Genomic DNA, 20,053 nt, shown 5'->3' with positions numbered 1-20,053 from the left:
GCGCACTCTCACTCGCACGGGGACGCGCCGGCCCCCACGTGGATCTGTCTGGTTTCTCACTGACGTTTCACTTTCTCTCGCTCAACATGCACTTTTCACACGTTAGGAGACAGAGGTCCCCAGTGGGGAAGATGTTTGTCCAGAGCCGCGAGGGCGGCGGTCGGGCCTGAAGATGCCTTGGGATTTGCATCCTTTCGTGGTTTGGGACGAGGACGCTAGTCTGATGCTTCCTTTAAGGGCCTCCAGCTCGTACTCCAGGAAACCGTATCCGGAGACACTGTGCCTCCCCAGGTCCGACACACCTAGAACATGTCAGGGTTGTATCTGCTGCAAACAAGCTATAATCAGAAAGGGGAAGAGCGCAGTGTCGCATTTATTGTGCCAAGTGCAGTGTGCTACATGGAAGGGAGACAGGGGTGTATGAATTATGGCCCTCACACTAGATTTTGTGGTCTGGTTGACCATGCATACGAGGAAACAAAGGATTAGAAAGTGGGGAGTGGGGGAGAGGGAAGTGGCTGGCGTGATCAGTTCTGGCTTCCTCCTGTGGAAGAGGTCGGAGGGAGTGAAGATTGCAGGGGGATGGGGGTGGGGGCACCAGCAAGGATACTGCTGCAGGGAGTGAGAGCTGATGGCATTGTGAATGGAGAGAGGTGGGTAGGTTTCAGAGACAAATAGGATGCCAAACATTAGGAACTGGCAGTCGCATAAGCATGGAAGTCAAAGGAGAAGGAGAAGTCAACTTTGATACCCAATTCCATATTTGACAACTGAGTGGATGGGGAGAACATCCTAACTGCAACATGGGAAGAAGAGCGGTTGTGAGGGAGGAGGTAAGCTCTCCATGTTTTCATTTTGTGGTGTGTATGGGATATTGAGACAAAGGAATACATTGCAGAAATGCTTAGGAGGCAACATTAGCAGTACTAAAAACAGTTGCATGTGAGGTGGAGGGAAAAGGGAGAGCAAAGTGAACCTCACAGGCTACTTAGCTTGGGGAGCAATGTTGATGCTGGTGCCACCAACCAAGAACGAAATCAAATGGGAGTCCGTGAAGTGACAAGGTGAGGAGCGCAGCTCTGGAGACCTTGAACTTCACATGCCCGTGGAGCATCCAGTGATGTGCGGTAAACAGGAGTGCAATGGTAGCCCATGTTTTCTTAGTAATACCCTGCTACCTTCATAGGGTCGTTGTGAGACTCAAGGTGCACAAATCATATAGGAGCATTTTGTAAACTCTAAAGAGGTAGTTTAACAACTATTGTATTTTTTCTGTCCGACACCTTTCTGCCCTCTTCTGGTACAGACCCAGCCCTCCAGACCACAGGGGAAGGCATGTAACTCAGACCGGGCAAATCGTAGTTCCCTATCTCCCTTGCTATTGGGATGACCCGGGGATGGGTACATAATCTAAAATGGGTCAATCAGAGTCTTCCATGTGAGTTTTTCTTACCTGAGCCATGAGGGACAGATATTTTCCTGTCTGGACTCATGTTAGGAGAGGAAACTGGAGCTTCCCCAAATGACCCCACCATGTGGGCTCCCATAAACTGGTCTGGGAGAAAGAGCCTGACATTCAGCAAGGAACACGCACAGAGAATCCTGACAGGTGTTCAAGTCCCTGGGTCCAGCTGTCCCTGATGCCCGCCCATTCTGTAAGTCACTGATAGGAGCCATTACATCACTCCCTTTTACTTAAGCTGCTTTGAATGGGAGTTTCACTCTCCCCCCCTTCCAAATTAAAAGAGGCTGTAGATTTATATTTAAATTCTCGCAAACAGCATCTGGGCATCTTGGGAAATACTGTAGAATAAAAGTTAAGATGTTGGACTTAGAGACCAACTGCCTGGATTTAGATTTCTGGCTTAGCAAGTCTGTGACCTTGAACTAGTTCCTGAACCTCCCCAGAAGTCATTTTTCCCATCTTTAAAGGGGATGTAGTAATAGCACTCAAAAGGCTATTGTGAGGTTTAGAGCTCTTAAGGCAATACCTGGCACAAAGTGTGCACTAAATGTTATCTTTTTTCACTTTTATTTTAATACATTCATTTTAGACTACAGGAGGCAAAAAACCCCAACAACTTTTCATTGTGTTTAATGGTGTTTTGAGTTTAATTTTTAATTAGGTCCTTTTGGCCTAGGGCAGCCGTGGGCAAACTATGGCCCACGGGCCGAATCCGGCCGGTTTGAAATGAATAAAACTAAAAAAAAAAAAGACCGTACCCTTTCACTAAATGTTATCTTTTTTCACTTTTATTTTAATACATTCATTTTAGACTACAGGAGGCAAAAAACCCCAACAACTTTTCATTATGTTTAATGGTGTTTTGAGTTTAATTTTTAATTGGGTCCTTTTGGCCTAGGGAGAAGTATGGATGTTAAGGTTCTAGTGTTGTTATCACACTAGGAATGAATGTTAATAAACAGTGATTAAGAGGAAGAGTTGCCCCTAGGAAGTAATGGCTGGTCACCATGTAATGCTGCCTCATCTCAGAGTGCAACTGAAGCCAGTTAGGATTGGAGCCCTTTAAGATGTTTCTGTGATGCTAACAGTTTCACTGTTCTGAGTTTCCTTTCATCTTTATCCATATTGAATAGGAGAGACTGACATTAAAGTGTGTGTGGTGGGGGAGTGCGGGGCCTCATAATGAGTGACTGTGAGTTACATACATAAAAAGACAGGATGCCTAAATGGAAAGGGGAGAAAAAGGAAATTATTTACCACCCAGAAGAGTGTGTAGCAGTTGGGGAGGATTGGGTGGGGTGGGGAAGAGTTGCAGCTGTAGTCAGAAGATGTGGATTTGAACATCTGCTTGCTCAACAGTTAATCTCTCTGAGGCTCAGTCCCTATAAAGCAGGGATAAAAATACCCCAAATGTATTGAGCATTCTATGTGCCAGGAATTTGAATACCCATCCTATCTAATAGAGCAGTTGTAAAGACCAAACAGAAAAAGCTGTAAATATCCTACATAGAAGCATATAATCTATAATAATAAAAGCGTAATATGCAAATCGACTAACAGCAGAAACAGCCGTCGGACGACTTTCCAGATGACCACGCTATGACACGCACTGGCACCAGGCCAGCCAAGGCGGGTGCCATGCGATTGGTCGGGGGGCCTGCCATAGCCCCACGATCACCCCACAGAGGAAGGCCCAGGCCACTGGCCAGCAGGGCGATCAATTGGCGGGGGGCTCTGTGATCCTCCCAAAGAGGAGGCCCAGGCCACCCTCTGCGGGCGATCAATTGGGGGGTTCCAGGGAACTGGAGGTGTGTGGTGGTGGATGCGGGCAGCGCCAGGCCAAGGCAGGTGCAGGCGGGGGGCGGGGCCTTGAGGCAGCAGGGCCTCTAGTTAACTATAAAAGACCATACTACAGTTTGGCCACCAGTACAGACTCCCGGCAGGTAACTTCTGCACTGCAGTTTCTTTGTTTCTGCCATTTAACCTGCTTTAGCTGATCCAGCTTTTATATACCATGAATCGGTACGATGGGGTCAGAGTTCTCATCATCCAAAGTTATTTCCATTTACCTGTGAACACAACACTGATCTACCAAAGTGTGGGTGAGGACCAGAAGCATCCTCAGCACCTGGGAGCTGGTTAGAAATGCAGACTTTCTGGCCCCACCCAGAGCTGCTGAACCAGAGTCTGTCTGCATTTGAACTAGATCTGCAGGCAGTTCGTACTCACATTAAAGTTGGAGAAGAAGCTGTGCTCTGCAGGCGGGGAACGTTGGCTTCCTCCTTCAATGAAGGAAGCAAGCCTCATGTTCGCTTTAAGCTGCCTGGCTGCCAGCCGCCATCTTGGCTGTCAGTTAATTTTCATATCTCCCTGATTAGCCAATGGGAAGGGTAGCGGTCGTACGCCAATTACCATGTTTCTCTTTTATTAGTGTAGATAATAATAAAAGCGTAATATGCAAATCGACTGAACAGCAGAACAGCCGTCGGACGACTTTCCAGATGACCACGCTATGACACGCACTGGCACCAGGCCAGCCAAGGCGGGTGCCATGCGATTGGTCGGGGGGCCTGCCATAGCCCCACAATCACCCCACAGAGGAAGGCCCAGGCCACTGGCCAGCAGGGCGATCAATTGGCGGGGGGCTCTGTGATCCTCCCAAAGAGGAGGCCCAGGCCACCCTCTGCGGGCGATCGATTGGGAGGCTCCAGGGAACTGGGGGTGTGTGGTGGTGGATGCGGGCAGCGCCAGGCCAAGGCAGGTGCAGGCGGGGGGCGGGGCCTTGAGGCAGCAGGGCCTCTAGTTAACTATAAAAGACCATACTACAGTTTGGCCACCAGTACAGACTCCCGGCAGGTAACTTCTGCACTGCAGTTTCTTTGTTTCTGCCATTTAACCTGCTTTAGCTGATCCAGCTTTTATATACCATGAATCGGTACGATGGGGTCAGAGTTCTCATCATCCAAAGTTATTTCCATTTACCTGTGAACACAACACTGATCTACCAAAGTGTGGGTGAGGACCAGAAGCATCCTCAGCACCTGGGAGCTGGTTAGAAATGCAGACTTTCTGGCCCCACCCAGAGCTGCTGAACCAGAGTCTGTCTGCATTTGAACGAGATCTGCAGGCAGTTCGTACACACATTAAAGTTGGAGAAGAAGCTGTGCTCTACACAAAGTCCCATGTGAGATAAACTTGGGACAGGGTAACAGAATAGAAAAGGGGAAGCACATGAACAAGGAACAGAGACAGACCATGCCACCATTAAAATGAGGATAGTGGTTCCTTTTACTAATGAAGACCTTGGCCACTTGTGGTGCAGGTGTGAGGTGTGGTAGAAAGAGTATTCTGGATTTGGAGTTCTTGTCCTAGCTCTGCCACTTAATTTAGAAAACCAGTCACTCAATTTCCTCACCTATAAAATGGGGTTGTAATATCTATAATGTACATGAAGCATTAAGCACAAAACAGAGAACCCACTGTTCTTTTCATCCCCCCTCACCCCCAATGGAGAGTGTCTAGAAGAGTAATAATACGATGGATTGGTGCTGTCTTTATGATGTATCATATTTCACCACAGAAATATGGGAGCTCTCACCCCCAAACCTGGGATGTATCTATGTACTGGGCATCTTAACAAGATGGTACTTACCCATTGATAAACATTTTGGCTGCATTGTGTTCATTCATTGAATATTCATTGAGCATTTACTAAGTGCCAGTACTTTGGTTGAGAATACAGTGATTAACCAGATATTGAGGAGACAGCAGTGCACATGATAGACATGATCCTGACCTCAAAAAGGCAGTGCAGGCATGTGAACGGCTCTTAAAAGACCGAATGGTAAGTACAACAGCCTGTTCATTCCTTACACACTTGTGTACCCAACCACGCCCTGTTTGGGCCTAAAGTGGGGGCCCCACATAACTGTTAAACTGAGGGCTAGGATTAGCAGAAGGAAGGGGACAGTGACTACCGAGGAGACAATTGATGGTTCTGCTGTGCCAGAGATCCAGCACATATGGTGAGCACTTTATGGTTTCCAGAAAGAAGGGATTCCAGTGATAAATCTCTGGCACCGGGAAGAAGACAGGTGGGGATCTAAGATATTCTAGCAATTTCAAAGGGAGCAATGTCTTGTTAATGTAATGCACAGGGTATTATTGTGTATTGGTGGTGTAAAATATTTACTTAGATGATTGTAGATTGGTTAAACAGGCATATTGAAGGGAATTCTGCTCTTCTGGGACGCTGCCAAGCACAGCTGACAGTATAAATTTATGCTTGCTTCAGTGTCTGTATGTTTGGTCTTGTTTTCCCCCTCCGCATTCCAGAAAGTGGTGACATGGGACAAATCTTTCAGCCAAGCATTCCTCTGTAAGCATTCCTGCCCTGCTTAAACCTACAGGGGTTCTCTTTTACATAATGCATCAACTCGAAATGTCTCTTAATAGCTTTCCAAATCCTCTGGACTATGTCATTAGAAAGAGCAGAGCTCGGGGTTTGAGTTGATTGCTAATAGCTTTGAGCCTTCATTTCTTTATTTGTAAAACAGGAGTAATAATACCCACCATGCCAAATTCACAGGACTGTGAGAGTCAAAACAAAATGATGCATCTGAAAGCACTTTGTAAACCACCAAAAACTATGCAAACATTATTATTATTATGGTGCTCCTATCCAGCCAACCTTGTCTTAGGACACCCCTTCCGCTGCTCTTCAGCCGAGCCACACCAAGCTGTGACCATTCCCGTGTCTGAGTGTCTGAGCTGGTGTCACGCCTCAGCATGGTGTTGGGAGAGCAGACCCTAGGCCAGACTGCCTGGGGTCTGGATGATAGTGGTACTTGCTTACAGGACTGTGAGGAGGATTAAGTGAGTTACTGGTATAAAGTCCTTAGGACAGTGCCTGGCACACAGTGTTATGAACACCCACTATTACCAGGCTCTTTCCTAGACAATGAGAATAAAGATATATAAGACACAGAGCCTTCTCTCTGGAGATGCTCATGGTTAGTAGGAAAGAAGATCACTTCCCCATCTGTGGCCAGATGACCAAGCAGACAATTACAGGAAGGTAGTTCTATTGATGGAATGTTTATGTCCCCCCATTCATACCCACCCCCAATGTGATGGTGTTTGGAGGTGGGGCTGTTGGGAGGTGATTAGATCATGAGGATGTAGCCCCTGGGATGGAATTCGTGTTCTTATAAAGGAGGCCCCAGCGCTCCCTTGTCCCTTTTACCAGGTGAGGACACAACAGGACAGCCATCTGTGACCCAGGAAGTGGGTGCTCACCAGACACCGCATCTGCTGATGTCTTGATCTTGGATTTCCCAGCCTCCAGAACTGTGAGAAGTGAATTCTGTTGTTTAGAAGCCTAGTCTATGGTATTCAAAACATGAATTCTTGGGGGGCCCAATTCAACACATAACACTTCCTCTTGAAGCTAGTGCAAGGATAGTGACCTACACGAAATGACTGTTTACACGCTCACAACTCCGTACTTCACAGCATCAAATCAGAGATGTGCAAAGTATGTGAGATTCCTTGCATCTTACTAGTGTGGGGCCAATGTTGTGTGACTCCCAGGGTTGCTTTAGTCTTCCTAGCACCCTGCCTGCTGCTTGCTTGTATGTGTTCGGAAGAATGAGCTTAGGAAGAGCCACACTCAAGGGGCCAAAGAGCCGCATGTGGCTCGCGAGCCGCAGTTTGCCGACCACGGACCTAGTCTATGGTATTCAAAACATGAATTCTTGGGGGGCCCAATTCAACACATAACACTTCTCTTGAAGCTAGTGCAAGGATAGTGACATACACGAAATGACTGTTTACATGCTCACAACTCCGTACTTCACAGCATCAAATCAAAGATGTGCAAAGTGTGTGAGATTCCTTGCATCTTACTAGTGTGGGGCCAATGTTGTGTGACTCCCAGGGTTGCTTTAGTCTTCCTAGCACCCTGCCTGCTGCTTGCTTGTATGTGTTCGGAAGAATGATTCCTTAGAGTGTCAAGCCAAGTATGCGCTTGATAAGTAGTGGGAAATAAGTGCCCTTCTCTTTATTTCCACATATCTGTAACCTACCCATCTTTCAAGGCCAAGGTAGTCTTAGACATTCTAATATCTAATATTATTGAGCCCTGAAGTTCCCCAAGTGTTACATGGCTCAAGTGACAGAGCTGAGTTTCTACCCAGGTATTTCTGACCCTAAAATCCATACTTGTTCCATTGCTCCCTGTTCACTCTGTTTTCTGCTCCACTCCAATCATTCAATAAATATTTATTACTTGTGGGAACAATGCTCTCTTTAAGCCAGCTGTGATCAAATTATATTTTGAACTATCTCTACTCAGCATTAATGGTGCCTTCTACCTAGTTTTGTAATTATAAGTATGCCACCTCCTCTGGTAGACTGCAAACACCTTGGAGGAAACTGCATGTCCAATTTATCTTGCACCCCTAAAGGGCTGAGTAGAGCATACAGTGTTTGAACCTTGTGGGCCTCCATAAATATCCAATTAACAAGTGAAAGAGTACATACACCTACAAATATTAGGTATTAAATTCTTTCCAGTTCTGTGTTCTGATTATTATAATATGGTCCAGCTTCAAAAATAATTCTGTGTGTGAATTTTTAAAAAGCCTATCTTTTGTCTATGAGTTAAGTCCCCTATTTCCAATTCATTGATCCTCAATCCCTGGACTTTTGACCCAAAATATAAAGTTATTTATACCAGCACAAATGCATACTAACATATATGTATAGATATAGATAGATATAGACATAGATATAGAGGTAGATAGATATATAGATATAGATATAGATATGAATCACCTTTCAGGCTAGGAAAATTTATTCATTCCTTTACTTCAAGACTTAATTTCCAATCTTATTATACCAACTGCTGTTTTGAGGTGTTACTTCTAGATAGACAATTACAATTTTTGAGGGAACAGAAGAAGCATGTCGGGGATTCTCATCTTCTACTCACCACCTTCGGAATAACCAGGGGCCCCTTTAAGCTCACTTTTATGGCTAACATCCCATGGGCTTGCTGACTCTCATCCCACGGAGTCCCACTACTAAGTCCAAGCTGAAGGATTCACAGGCAGACCACTCCTCCCAGGCACAGATACAGGTTTGTATTTTAAGGAGAAGCTTCAAAGTCTTAGCACAGGTAGTGAGCACTGGGCCAGTTGTAGGTAGGCACTTTTGCACCTTTCCGTGGTGGTGGCAGGACCAGTAGTGGGAGGTGAGGCAAACATCTCAGATGCTACCCTTTTCAGGCATTTTCTATAGCAACTCCAATTGGAGGAAAAGAAGTGGCAATTATTATGTCTACCACTAGAGGACAGATTAGTCAAATTTTGGAATGTTTGCTGGCCATTGTAAAGGCTGGGGAATTTTTTTTTTCTTGCTTTCAAAAATCCCCCTGCATTAGACAAGAGACCAGAAATAGGAAAAAAGCAAAGTCAGAGGCATGCTATTGATAAGGGTGGGTTCTCCTCCGTATTTTTTCTCTAATTGTGTACTAAGCTTGCATACTAGTCTTGCCCTAGGGAAGTGAACAGGTATCAGCACATCCAGGTAGTAACAGCCTAGTATTTAGTACCTGTTATGTGCTAGGCACTATGCTAGGCATTTTACCTGCATCATCATCATCTTTGATCCTCCCAACAGTCTTTTGTGGCAAATTTTTAAAATAATTATTTTATAGATGAAGAAACAGGCTTATGAAGGTTAAGGATATTGGTCAAAAGTAAGAAGCTAATTAGTGGCAGACTTGGGATTTGAATTGATGTTTGTTAAGGAGGGGGTAGATGGTAAAAGGGGTGGCTTGAAGGGATGGATAAATCATTCAAAACCTCTGAGAGGGCTTCAGGGCAGGGCATTGTCTTTCTTATCGCAGCAACTCTAGGTGGAGAAAATAACTTTAAGCAAATTATATATGTACTCAGTGTAAAAAATTTATATTTAAAAAAATATGTATTTATTGATTTCAGAGAAGAAGGGAGAGGGAGAAAGAGAGAGATAGAAACATCAATGATGAGAGAGAATCATTGATCGGCTGCCTCCTGCATGCTCCCCACTGGGGATTGAGCACGCAACCCAGGCATGTGCCCTTGACTGGAATTGAACCTGGGACACTTCAGTCAGCACTGAGCCAAACCAGCTAGGGCTCATCATTTTTTATTGTAGATACATTACTGTGCAGATAAATACAGAATCTTTACTATAAATTTTAATGATTGTATTTTATCACGTATCCAGTTCCTATTGATAAGCTTTTCATTAATTTCCAGTTTTTTATTATAAACAATTGGGTAACAAATTCTTTGCATCTGCTTCTATCCAAGGCATTCTATCTCATCTCCCTTAATTCCTTTGTCGTTATTTCTGTTCTGCCATACCTTTTCTTTAGAAATAGATGTCAGATAAATAGCTCCCATCTTTAAAATAAATCTTCCCTGATGTCACTCCACCTCCAGCTACACCCATGTTCTTTGTTTCCCTAGTCACCTTACATTTTTAAAAGCGGTGTTTATACTTGCCAACCTCACTTTCTATCCTCCTGCTGTCTCTTGAATCCATTTCCACCAGGTATTCACCCACAGCCCTCCACAGACAGTTCTTACAAGATCATCAGTGGCCACCATGCTGTCCAACCCAATGGCTGGTCCTTCGTCTTTGACTTTCTTGCAGCATTTGACACATTGACCATTCCTTTCTTTCTTGGAATTCTTCACTTGCCTTCCATGAAACCACTTTCTTGGTTTTTTCCCCATTTTATTAGCCCCTGCCTTTCACTGTCCATAGTTTCTCCTCTCCTCCAGTTTGGGGGCATCCCATTGTTCAGATCTCAGACCTCTTTTTTTCTCCTTCTCCATTCATTCCTTAGGAAATCTCATCTGGTCTCAGAGCTAAACACTATCCAGATGCCCAGACCTCTCTCTGAACTCCAGATTCCTAATCCAAGTGCTTACCTGACATCTCTACTGAGATGTCTAACAGACTATGCAAACTTGACAAATTCAAAGCCCTTGATTTCTCTGACCTCATCTCACCTAAATTCTCTTTCTACAAGTTTTCCCGCTCAATAAATGTTCCTCTCAGCCAAAAATCTCAGAGCCAAACTTGACTCCTTTATATCTCTTATGACTCATATCTGCTCTGTCCAGAGATCCTCATGGCTCTGCCTTCAAAACATATCTAGAATTCAAGCACTTTCAACAATCTCCACGGTCACTCTCTGTCCTCGTGTCTCACCTGGATCATTGTAATCACATTCTGCTTACACTTTTGCTCACCTCCAGTCTATTCTTCACCAGGAGCCAGAGGATCTTTACAAACTCAAGTCATAGACCATCTTCGCTTTGCTCAAAGCCCTCCATTGTTCCCACAAGTAATTCTGCTTGTTTTGTTAATGGTGAAACCCCAGTGGCCTCACTGTGGTGAACAAGGCCCTGTGTAGTCTCAGAGGACCACTCCCTCAGCTCCCACCACTTTGCTCTTCCTCACTCTGCTCCAGATTCACTGGCCCCACCTTTGTACCTGCTTTTCCTCCGTCTGGAAGCATCTTTCCATCGGTATTCCTACACCCTGCTTCCCTATTTCCTCAAGCCTCTGCTCTGTGTCTCCTCATCAGAGAGGCCTTTTTTCTAATCACCCTGCTAGGACCAGTGCATTCCATTTCTTATTGCCCTTACCCTGTTTTATTCTTCTTACGAATATCACCATCACCAACACCAATACCACCACCACCACCATCACCACCACCACCACCACCACCACCACACACACACAGACAATTGATTTTTTTGCCATTTGTCTCCCCAGACTACAATGCATACTCCTTGAAGGCAGGCATTTTGCTTGTTTTGTTCTCAGCTGTACCACTAATTTTCAATCCAATACTACAAATGAATGAATATTCATCTTCTAGTTGAGATTATCTCCTTAAGGTAGATTTCTAGGAGTGGGAGTACTGACTACAAGATCTGAATTTTAAAGGCATATTTGACACATTTGACTGATTTATATTCTCATCCACAGAGTACACGACAGTGCCATTGACCCAATACTCACCAAAAGGCATTTTGTCAATACTTTTCATCTTTAGGAATCTCATAGACAAAAATATTTTCTTTTCATTTGCATTTTGGGATTATTTGAATGTTTATGTATAGATTTATCAATCATTTGTACTTATGTTGTTTGTGTGAGTTTCTAGATTATGTTCTTTGTCTACTTTTCTATTATGATGATTTCTCTTATTGATTTATTCTTTGAGTATTAAATCTTTGTTTAAATTGATAGTATTTTCCCGTTTTCTATTTGTCTTTCAACCTTGTTTTTGCCAAAGAGAAGTTAACAATATATTTTGCAGTCAAATTTATGCATTTTTCCCTGGTGATTTTTAATTTCTCCAATAAGAATATTGAGATTGCTCAGGCTTGCTTTCTTGGAAATGTTTACTGAAGGTATTCTTTTCTTATAGATAAATTTCCTGCTAAAAATTATATCATGAGTCAGTATAACTATATGAGTTATATAGTCCCAGGAATCTGGGGGGTACGAATACTATGCCAAGAAAAAAATGCCATGAAACCAGTCCCCTGGGGAGTTCACAGAAGGGTGAACTGACACGGCTGTTAGCATCTATGCATAAAGCAGGTGCCAGAGAGAGAACATTGTGTAGCTCCTGGAAAGTGTGCACTCGCATTGTTCTGCTCCGAGGAGAGACTTGCAAATGAACATAACTACACAGTTCTGGAGACTCGGAAAGGTTTGCCTGGACAGGTTTCTCAGCTTGCAGAACCATGTCATCACCAGCTAGTTCCCTTCCAGTCAACAGTATTGGCTGACATATATCTGACCACAAGGTGATGCTATACCTACGCACTAAGGTAGGTGACTTCCTTTCCATCCTCACCCTTTAATGCCCTGGGAGGCATTAAAGATGCCCTCAGCCCTAGCTGGTTTGGCTCAGTGGACAGAGTGTCAGCCCACGGACCTAAGGGTCCCGGGTTCAATTCCAGTCAAGCACACATACCTCGATTACAGGCTCGATCTCTGGTTGGGGCCCATGTGGGAGGCAACCAATCAGTGTTTCTCTCTCACATTAATGTTTCTCTCTCTTTGTCTCTCCCCTCCCTTCCACTCTCTAAAAATCAATGGAAGAAAATCCTCCTGAAAGGATTAACCAAATCAAACAAAAAAGATGCCCTCAGGTAGCATAATACTCTCCAGGTCCATCCATGCTGCCCCCCAAAGGTAGGCTTTCCTTTTTTTTTAAATGGCCAAGTAGTATTCCATTGTGTAAATGTACCACAGGTTTTTAGCCACTCAGTCACTGATGGACACTTTGTAGTATTCCATTGTGTAAATGTACCACAGGTTTTTTAGCCACTCAGTCACTGATGGACACTTCGGTTGCTTCTGAATCTTGGCTATTGTAAGTGAAATAAGTCAGTCAGAGCAAGATAAATAGCACATGATTTCACTTACAGGTGGAATCTAAGGAACAAAACAAACTAACAAACAAAACAGAAACAGACTTGTAAATACAGAGAACAGACTGACAGCTGTCAAAGGGGAGAGGGAAGGAGGACTAAGTGAAGGGATTAAGCAAAAAACCAAACCAAAACAAAACAAAAAATCTCATAGACCTACAACAGTATGGTGATTACCAGAGGGAAGGGGGGTGGGGGGAGGCAGAAGAGGGTAAAGCGGGGGAGTGGTAAATGGTGATGGAAGGAAACCTGACTTGGGGTGGTGAACACACAGTACAATATACAGATGATGTATTATAGAATTACCTGAAACCTATATAATTTTATTAACCAATGTCACCCCAGTAAACTTAATTAAAAAAATTAATAAATAAAATAGAGAAGCCCTCGGGTGCAGGAACAACACTTTCTGGTCACAATATAAATGATGAATTAGCGCAAATTAATATGAGTGAGAATAGTGCTTCCCATCCACTGAGCCATAGATGTGTTAAGGTGTACTAAGATATTGATTTTCTCTGGCCCTTAGGGCTGCTGGTACTGGGCTGGGCGGCCTGAATCCCCAATCCTCACCCCTCGTGGACAAGTAGCCTGGGCAACTTCTGGGAGCTTGTGAAGTTCAGGCCTCCTCTCAGAATCTGCATTTTCATGAGATGCCCATTTAAGTTTCAGAAGCAGTGCCCAAGACAATTGACTCTGGTCCTGAGCCACCCCGTCCCTTGATCCCACTGCGACGTATAAACATCATTCTTCATTTCCTTATCTGTTTCTTGATTGTGGAAACATCTGGGAAGCACTTACTATCTGAGCTGGAAAGAATGGCAATGCTGTGGTTGCTGCTGTTGTTTTCTAATGGCTTTGGTTTCTGGAAAATGTGGGCACTCCTTCGCACTTGATTTTGTTGGCTTTGTACCCATCTCTAATTGTTCATGTATAATATATGACTTCCAGCGAATCTGTAGGACCCTTAGGGACAAGGGCTATTTCATCTTTCAACACTTCCTTATAATTTTTTAGTACCATAAAGCAGTGTTTGGCAAAGGAATCCCTGGGTGGGGAGGGAGTGTCTAGAATTCTAAAATGCGAATTCTTATTCAGTAGCTCTGAGATTCTGCGTTTCCATAAGCTCTCAGGCGATGCTGATACTGCTGGTCCGTGGACTACACTTTGAGTAGCAAAGTTATAGAGTATTCACCCGACTCTTACCAGCTTATGAGGTAGGTGGGCTAGCTGTCCTCCCAATTTCACAGGTGAAGTATTTGAGGAGCAGGGAGTTAATGTAGGATGTCCAAGATCCCACAGCTTTTAAGTGATAGAGTTGGATGGACCCACCTTCCTAATGCCGCGACCCTTTAATACAGTTCCTCATGTTGTGGTGACCCCCAACCATAAAATTATTTTTGTTGCTACTTCATAACTGTAATTTTGCTACTGTTATGAATCGTAATGTAAATATCTGATATGCAGGATGTATTTTCATTGTTCTCGACCCACAGGTTGAGAACCGCTGCTTTAAGGTGTTTGCCTCTTGTAACCCTTTTGTCCTTTGTGCAGTAAAGGACAGAAGAGCAACTGAGACTGACCCTATAATGAACTGCTAGAGCAGTCTAGGAGCCGAGACCAAAGTTTCCTCTTTCCTTTGTTGATGGCCATGACTCAGGCAGTATGCTTTAGACTGGCATCATAGTGTCCTAGTCTGTCTGGGCCATTGTAACAAAATACCGTAGGCTGGGTGGTTTATAAACAACAGAAACGTATTTCTCACAGTTCTGGAGGCTGTGAAGTCCAAGAGCAAGGCACCAGCAGATTCAGTGTCTGGTGAGAGCCTTCCTCCTGGTTCATTGGTGGCATCTTCTCACAAGGAGAAGGGGCTAGGGAGCTCTCTGGGGCTGCTTTTATGACACTATCTCACTCATGAGAGTTCCACCCTTATGACCCAGTCACCTCCCAGGGCTCTCTTCCAAACATCATCACCTGGAGATTAGGATTTCAACATATACATTTTGGGGAAGACCCACACATTCAGTCTATAGCAATGGTGAATAAACATTTTGTACTAGTGGGACACTTTAACATCTTAGTAGCTGCAAAATAAGTTTTATCTGAGACACTTATTCTTTTAGATCCAGTGGTTCTTCATCTTGGCTCACTTGCTGCACTTTATTTTTTATTTTTATTTTTAAAATATATTTTATTGATTTTTTTACAGAGAGGAAGGGAAAGGGATAGAGAGTTAGAAACATTGATGAGAGAGAAACATCGATCAGCTGCCTTCTGCACACCCCCTACTGGGGATGTGCTCAAAACCAAGGTACATGCCCCTGACCGGATTCAAACCTGGGACCCTTCAGTCCGCAGGCCGACGCTCTATCCACTGAGCCAAATCGGTTAGGGCCACTTGTTGCACTTTAAACACAGAGACTTCTGGGCTCCCCCGTGAAGGCACTGAATCAGAACCTTTGAAGATGGAAGCCCAGGCACCTGCGTTTTTTTCAAAGCACCAGAGATAATTACAGTGGATGATCATGATTTTAAAAAATCACTGCTCTCTTCTTTGTCTTTCCATTCTTGCCCAGCCAATTCTTATATTGGAATAGCTAACATTTTTTAGAATTTACTGTGCGTCTGGCAATTACTCAAAGTGTGGACAGGGTACTAAGACATTTGCTAGAAAAAGTCAGCATCTCAAGCTGCAACCCACACCCACTGAATCAGAATTTGCACGTTAACGAGACCCCCAGGGATTCCTGTGCATGTGGAGTTTGAGAACCCCTGCGTTATATGCCTAATCTCATTCCATTTTATCTTTCCCCCACACTGTGGGGGCATTTTCCAGATGTGTGGGCACTGAGGTGTAGGGAAGTTAAGTACTTGCCTAAGATCGCATAGCAAGTAAGAATTCAAACTAGGTCCCACCTGGCTCTAGAACCTGTGCTCTTAACAGAGGTTCTAGTGATTCTCATAATTTCATGGGTGGAAGATTTTCTAGAGAGCTTATGAAAAATATTGATCTCCACGCTTCCTTCCCTGAAATTCTGCTCCAGCCCATCTGGACAGGGCTGAGAAGTCAGCATTTTAACCCACCCATCCTAGGGATTTTGAGGCAGGTGGTCACAGAACACAGTTTGCAAAGCACTGCCTTGTAGCCTACTTTCTGAGTGTGCTTTTGGGAGGGGAGCCACCCTGTATTTCCAGAGCAATTCAAAAGGGTGGTGTGGTTGATAGTAACAAAGATTTTTCTTTACTTAGATGGGCCCAGATCCCCTGGAAGCCTCTGGAACCATCCCAGGTTTTGGGAGGAGCCCGAGTTCCACTATAGCTGGACAGATGTCCCAAAGCAAGGGTTGGGTTGAGTACCAGCCAGACACTGAGGTCAGGAAGGGAAAGATCGGCATCTATTTAAGAACAAAACCAGAAGCTTGTTATTTTTCACAATCTACAAAATTGAACGTAGGCTGGGAGGTTGGCTACCTTTTAAAATTTGTATTATGATTTCACGTATAATTTAAACCACTGGATGGCTGTAACTCTAGCTCATAAATTGTGTACATCCTGAACACAGTGAAAAATCAGCCAACACAGCAGAATCAGTCTGTTTATGGCTGACCCCCTTGGGGCATGGCAGAATTCAAGAACGATGAACAATCACTAGCTGCAGAGGGCGGACCTTCTCCTCTCCAATTGGATGTCAACAGAATATATTTTGAACAGACTTTTCTGACATAACACTCCACTTCTAAAGAGCTCAGTGTGTGACACACACATTCACGTTCCCTTCTTTTGAGAGAACTAAGGGGAAAGAAGTAGAAAGAATAAGTAGTAGTAAATTATTTTGAGTCGTAAGACTCACCATTTTGAGTCAGTTCATTCATGATTTTATTTAACAGCCCGTGCTGAACATTTATTATACTATTGAGACATTTGGAACCACTAAGTCTATCACAACTTCAATCCTCAAGATAATACAGTCTCCCAGAGGTAGGGGGTGGGGATAGGAGCTAAAACACAGAAATACACAACTTTTACACATTGACTTAATGAAGGAAATGCCTCCCCAAAATACACCCCCCTTGGGATGTATCTGTTTACAATAAGGAGGAAAGTTGGGGCTCAGAAAATGTGGTGACAGTGGGCAGCCCCCACTTTGGGAAAGCCTTCGTACTCAGTGTCAGGCACAACTCCCAGCAGTGGCGGGCTCTGAATAGTTATCTCAGACTCACAGGCAAGGAGGGGCAGCCCTAGGAAGCTACAAACATTCTCAAGGTCGCACTGGGAGAACATGACATAATCAGAACCTACGTTTGTCAGACCCTAGAGCAGCTGTCTTTTGAATTTGCCACCTTATTTATATGGTTGAGAAGGTGAATAAAGAGAAGAAAGGAAAATCCATACATGAAGAAAATTTGACATAAAAAGTAACACTTCTAATGATTGCTGCTGGGTTTTTAGAAATGCAATTCTATAGTTAGTGTTAGATGGAGTTTGGTAATTTTCGAGGTGAGTAGATGGCCCGGGCAAGGCCTGATGGGTGATTTTATATAAGACCTGGAAGAGGGCCATATCATGAGATTTAGGGACGGCCTTCTCGGATGATAATGCCTCATTTATTCAAAGGGGATTTTTGGCATTCTGTATCCTGCTGGATTCTGGGATGAGGTTTTTTTCAAAGGCCATAAACCCAGAAAGACAGATGACATCAAGGGGGCTGAGAACATTACATACCACTTCAGGTACTGAGTTGTCATAGCATACCTGAGGATGTTGCTTTTCCCGGGCGGATGATCTACGTTTTTTCTTTGAACATCACGGTGCGTTGGGGCTGGAGTCGAGTCTGGCAGTCTATGCATCTTGTCTGTCTAGAGTTTCTGTAAGGGGTGGGAATCCAAGGATGTGGGAATCGGTTACGCTATCATAACAGATAAGACTCCCAGATCTCCATGTTTATGATAACAAAGGGTTATTTCTCACTCCTGTGTCCAACATGGCTCACTGCCACTCCACATCTGCCTGCTGGGACCAGGCTGATAGAGTGGCCTCTCCTAGAACCTGTTCGGTCATCGAGACAGAAGGAAAAGAAAGATGGCAAACCATGTCACTTCTGCCCACTCTTCATTGGTCCACTGAGCCCATAGCTATTGTGCAGTTTAATGGAGCCAGCTTTTAGAATCCTCTCATAGGGAAGAGAATCAGAATATTTGGTGATGAGTGAATCCAATCTACTACAGTGAGTAAAGAGCTCTGAGGATCAAATTTGGAATCTAAATTTAGGGGTCAAGTGCAATGGATGAGAGCAAGGGCAAAATTACAAGGGAAGACCATGGAGGCTAGAATCCACCAGAACTGGAGGAGCACAGGAATTTGGAGGTGGGGGGGGTCAAGGGTGATCACCATGGTACCCTAGGTGTTTTGTGTCCACTGACCGGTGACTGGCCGGGTTGTGAATGAGCCGAAGGTTCACAAATGTCTAGGCTTGGGAGCAGATTTCATTAGGGTCCATTAGGGAAATGTGAGCTATCCATTTTGTGTTTGCTTGGATCAATGCCATCCTCTCTCCTCTCACTGTCTTGTCTTTAGTTCTCCAGATGCTGATCACCCTGGGGAAACTGAGGCAGCATGTTACACAAGTGAAGGGTTCTACAATACTTCCCTTGTCTACAACCTTGGAGGGTCTTTTTTAGAGTCCTGAATGCATTTGTCTTAAAATAGGTAACTTATATTGGACAAAAGCCTTCCAACTAACTTTAAAGGACTTTTGATTAAAAGATGGTACATGTAGGAGAGCCTTGCAGATAATTACTTGTCTGGGATAAACAATGATTTACAGTGAGCAACAGTCAAGATTATTAAATTAGCTTTGTTTGTTTTTTTCATTACCTGGAGTGCTATCAAGCTAAAATCTTTGCTACGAAGAAGAAAAGGAAAATAATTGTCCCAAAGAGGGAGTCAGACTAGGCAAAGGAACACAGGATTCAATTCTCCCCGTTTTAGAACTTGAGAAAAACTATAAAGTGAGTTTGATTCAGCACTCTCTACCATTCCTTTATTTACTGTTCATTTCACTAGTTTTACCTCCTTTGAAGTGCCCAGTCCCCTCTTGTATCCACTGCAGGGCTCTACCCAGGTCTACCTCTCAAGGCAGTGTCTCAGTCTCCAAAATTCTGTCTTTTCTCCACTATCAAATTTATCTTTCAGTTCCCTGGGTTGGGGCCCTTTGTTGGGGAGTTTAAGAGCAGTACTGAAGGAATCTGTGAATAGACTAATTCAGACTAAAGTGTAAGAGACTGGCAACCAGCCAATATGTTAACCTCTCCTAGTAATATTTGCCTTTCAAAGCTTCTACTGCTGTACTGGTGGAATATGAGGCAATGGGGCTTGCTACTGGGGAGTTCCTTTGTTAAGGGGCCTTTTCTAGATGATTCCTAGTCCCTTTTGAACAGCTTGTATTATTACACATTCCACAGTTTGCTAGCATCCAGCTTGACACAATTCAGGCAGCCCAGAAGCTGATGACTTTTGCATAGAACTGGGCCATTTTAAGCAAGATAGTGTAAATTTCAAGTGTCTGGCCTGGCTTGGCCAAACAAACAAACACTAGTATTATAACACCTTACATATCATCAAGCTTCATGATGAGAAAATAATGAACTTTCAGTTCCACATGGATTAGCATAGCTAATACTCAAGTCTATGATGGAGGCAGGGCAGGTTTGATATCCTGCCCATTTTATGGATGTGGAAACTGAGATTTAGAGACATTAAGTGACTTACCTAAGGTCCCATGGCTAGTTCATTTTCCCATCCTATTCCAATGCTTTTCCCTTGTGAAGGGCTGTTCCTTCAGCCTGTGGCACTGCTGCAGTTTGAAGCAGGCAGGACAAAGATGCAGGATGGTGGGGCCATGTCATCAGTCAAAGCCCCTGATGTTTGGCCCCACCCAGGACACAGCATGTTTTGCTTCAGGGGATGACCTCAGCAAGTGGGGTGGGGAGGATGGGGTGGGGGATGGTGTTTTCTATATTGGTACTCAGCATCTGTGTGGGTATTGATTTCTTTCTCAAAGGGGTCCATCTGC

The 20,053-nt window shown here is 44.1% G+C and overlaps 1 protein-coding gene and 1 long non-coding RNA gene across 2 annotated transcripts in view; both read right to left on the bottom strand.

The window, feature by feature from the left end:
• CEP295 (centrosomal protein 295kDa) overlaps positions 1 to 4,511 on the bottom strand; it is a 66,963-nt gene extending 62,452 nt beyond the window's left edge. Inside the window, exon 1 of the mRNA XM_005858898.2 lies at positions 4,507 to 4,511. The gene's annotated coding sequence lies outside the window, so the exon portion shown is untranslated. The remainder of the gene's footprint in view (positions 1 to 4,506) is intronic.
• Positions 4,512 to 6,656: 2,145 nt separating this feature from the next.
• Positions 6,657 to 19,885, bottom strand: LOC106724845. The gene is made up of 3 exons (XR_001360675.1): positions 19,750 to 19,885; positions 17,734 to 17,846; positions 6,657 to 6,814 (listed from the first exon to the last, which is right to left on the bottom strand). It is a non-coding gene; the product is annotated as an uncharacterized LOC106724845 (long non-coding RNA).
• Between the last annotated feature and the right edge of the window lie 168 nt (positions 19,886 to 20,053).

Source organism: Myotis brandtii, unplaced genomic scaffold, assembly GCF_000412655.1.
Source record: "Myotis brandtii unplaced genomic scaffold, ASM41265v1 scaffold1229, whole genome shotgun sequence".
NCBI classification, from domain to species: domain Eukaryota; kingdom Metazoa; phylum Chordata; class Mammalia; order Chiroptera; family Vespertilionidae; genus Myotis; species Myotis brandtii.
This window is presented reverse-complemented; position numbering and strand designations above follow the sequence as displayed.